Here is a 3,838-nt window from a genome sequence, read left to right on the forward strand (position 1 = left end):
AATGGTCTATAATCTCTTTTATTATAGAAATGTTTAACATAATAAGCTTACAAACATAGTTCTAACAATCAAAAAAACAACATTTGCTCTTTTAAAACTTGTGGCTGTAGAAAGGCTTGCAGCTTGAGCTACACGTACGAAATCCTTTGTTTCACTTCTTCATCGGCATCATTATATTTTTTGATATCACACTGCGCTCTTTCGGCCTTCCACAAACGTATTCTGGACATCTAAAAATAAAAAATAATAATATGAGATTTATTATATGTATAGATATTGTCACAACCGTACCCAACGCATCATTTTGAAAACAAAAAATCGCCATGATTTTGCCAAATACTTTACGTAAAAAGAAATCACTTGTAATTAAATATTAATGTTCAACTTTTAAAGAAAAAAATAACAAGATGATCTATCTGTATAAAAATAACAGTAATTAGGAAAAGAAATCGAACAAAAATACTTACTTTTGATTGTTGAAAAGCAATGTGGGCTCCAGCTTACGTCAACGTCGTGCGCCGGCTAACGCAATACTGGGGAACGTGTTTAGGCTTGTAAGCCACGTCTTTCTCCCTCACACCCCTACCCCGTATTACGTATAGTTTCGTTACAATTGCGACTGTCACTACCGTACCCAGTTTACCCTACCTATGCATGCCCCTCCTTACCGGGTGTGTCCCAATAATAAACTACCTATTTTATTTGAATACTCATACTAATTTCATTATAAAAATATACCTGGAATAAAAGACTTACACATACATAACATGGTATATAGAGGCATAGCTTGTAAACTTGTGATCTTTTACTAGTGACCGAGGTCCAAGGCTAATGGAATAAACTCCTGTGGAGTCACGTATCAAAGAACAGATTTATTTTATTGATACAACCTATGTAAGTTACGTTGATATCGTAAAGGTGCATTGCATTGTTACCATTTATTTGGTGCACCTAACATAATAGTGACTACTTTTTAGTGCATAATTGTCGTTGAATAATTGGAATAAATATATATTAAAATATATTATATTGTACTAGCTTCCGCTCGCGGCTACGCCCACGTGGTGTGTTGATAAAAAGTAGCCTATGCGTTAATCCAGGGTATCACCTATCTACATACCAACCAAATCGGTCAAGCCGTTTCTGCGTGAAAGAATAACAAACTAGGGCATGCAATTTCGGTAAAACAAAAATTACCGGTAAAAATTCGGTAATAAAAATATTTTTACCGGTAAACCGGTAAAACGGTAATTTTTGTAATTTTTAAAAAATGTGATATTATAACAATAAGATTGGGTAGTTTTAAAGCAAAAACTAAATAATTATGCAAAGTATAAGGTGGTAAACGTTTTTTGTGTCGTGGGCCGTAACAAAAAACATGTCATTACCATCCGTACGCGATGTCGCCGACAAAATGCAAGAGAAACGGCTGCGATGGTACGGACATGTAAAAAGGAGTGACACCTGAGGACATCGGCAGTGTGAATGTGATACTCAATCTCAATATACCCGGTCAAAGGCGCAAAGGCAGGCCGAAACCGTGGTGGTTGTGTGTCGTAATGAATGACATGAAAATCTGCGAACTCGAAGAGGAAGATGTCTATTCAGGAGGATAGAGCGAAGTGGTAGAAGGAAGATACGGAAAGCCGACCCCGTCACAAGACGGGATAAACGCTAAGAATTACCGTAAAAAATATATTTTTCATTGAAGGGAAAGCCCTTTTTTATGGTAAATCATCAAATGACAGACTCTTTCTGTCTAAAACCCATGTTTTTTAGTAAGTGTTTTATGGACCAGGGTAGCGGTAATTCTTTCGAACAATCCCGCGGCCCCGGCAGACCTTGGCCCTGCTGGGCCCCACTGGGTTTGCTGACATCTCCCTGAGGATCCCGTGGAACAACGCGCGCCACTGATACGGGTCTGTTGTCTATGCAGACGGTGGAACGATGAGCCACCCGAACTCACCGCCCACAGACCGACGTCTACGGTGGCCGGGAGTCGTCTCTCGACCCTTGGCGCCCGTGGTGTCTTCCTAGTCCACTACAGCGGCTGGGATGAGAGGTGCTACTCGCAGTCGCTCCGCCGTCTCCTTCTCGAGCATGACTGCTTCGCAGAAGGGGCGACGGCTTCCCATTCCCTCTAGCTTCGGACCATGGCTTGAACCAGGGAAGGACGCGAAAGGTCGCCGCTGCCTATTGCCTCGACGACAATACGGCGGTACCCTTCCCAGGCAGTGCACACCTGGACTGTGTGCTCCACCGTGTCCTCAGAGCTGTCCGCATGGTGGTGGAGTAAAAGCCCTTGCTCAGTAAGGTCATAGAGTAGGTAAAATAAGCATTAGCTACATTTGTACCTAGTATGAGCTGACCGCTATGAGGAAAAAAAACAGAATAACCGAATGAATACAATTTGTTTAGATTTTATAAATTAAGATAAGGAAGAAGATTTGTATCTAACCTAGAGATAGTAAAGGACACACAAGTTTACTTTTCTAAAAAACAGCAACTTTAACACTCTTACAATACGTAATGTATGCAACATTACATTATATTCAGCTACATAACAAAGATTTGACGTTAAATGAACAATTGCTATATTTTATCAGAAAAACGTAAAAACCGGTAAATTACCGGTTTCATATTATTTTTACCGGTAATTTAAAACTCGCAAAAATGGTCGATTTACCGGTAAAAACGAAACCGGTTAACCGGTATTGCATGCCCTATAACAAACATACATCCATTAATTCTCACAAACTTTCACATGTATAATATTAGTAGTATTATTGGATTACGCATTACATAATTTGCGGTTTCTCCGAGCTTAAAAAGACGACAATTTAATGACCTTATGAGCAATTATATTTTAGGTCGTTGAAATTTAGATTGAGGTGAAAGGTGCCTACAAGTATTCACCTCCTTTAAAGGTCCACGCAAAGTGGTCCGCCTCTTATTTTGCATGAAATTATTAATATCTAATATTGAATCTACCAACACTGAAATACGATCTGTACAAAATCTACGAAATCAATATCAGTTCAGTGAAAGTGAGAAATTATATTCTATAACTTAAAGTATAGATACATATTCAAAAAATACACAAAATCTGTTTTTAAATGAACTTGAAGAAGTGTGATGATAAAAATTTTATGTAAATGAAGACAATCCCACAGTTTGACATTATACTCAGTTCGTTTACTCAGAGGTATTTTGAAACGTTCAGCTTTATTTGAATTCTGCGGATTACTGGGGCAGCTTCGGAACATTTGTGTTGCTAATGTCTTCTATAAATAAGACGTCGGTTAACCGACCAGTTTTACACTGCACAGCAACATGAAGAATTTGCATTTAATGCTGACAGAAAAAACTGGATAGTACTGGATAGTGCTAGTACAAAGCACTGTTTAATCATCAGAATTTAACTTTGTGTTCCTTTGTGCTCAAAAGACTGAGGAACCTCTTAATTGAGAAGTTGCTCTGTTCGAGTAAATTGTGTTTTAAAACGCTATTCGTTAAATTCCTCTCTTGTATTACAGCTTTAATTTTGAGCTAATGACTGAAACACTACTGGAACCTATGCTAGAGAAAATAATTTGAAAGACTCTTTAGAAGCAGGCTAATGTGTTAGTGTTTAAAATAATGAAAGGTTCCTTTCTGGCTATTGTTTCGTGTTAACATATACTACTACCGAAATAATGTAAGGAACATTTTGTCGAAAATTAGTTAAGTTTATATGAAATATCTTGCTATATAGATTAGTATATGGATTTGAAATCTCGATATATTTGTCTCCAACCCTTGAAAATATGAATATGCATGCATTAAAAAAACAAGAATA

General features: G+C 37.7%; 1 long non-coding RNA gene across 1 annotated transcript; it reads right to left on the reverse strand.

The window, feature by feature from the left end:
- LOC124637265 lies at positions 1–564 on the reverse strand. Its single transcript, XR_006985213.1, has 2 exons — positions 468–564; positions 1–222 (listed from the first exon to the last, which is right to left on the reverse strand). It is a non-coding gene; the product is annotated as an uncharacterized LOC124637265 (long non-coding RNA).
- Positions 565–3,838: the final 3,274 nt, after the last annotated feature.

Source organism: Helicoverpa zea, chromosome 16 (assembly GCF_022581195.2).
Source record: "Helicoverpa zea isolate HzStark_Cry1AcR chromosome 16, ilHelZeax1.1, whole genome shotgun sequence".
In the NCBI taxonomy this organism is placed as follows: Eukaryota; Metazoa; Arthropoda; class Insecta; order Lepidoptera; family Noctuidae; genus Helicoverpa; species Helicoverpa zea.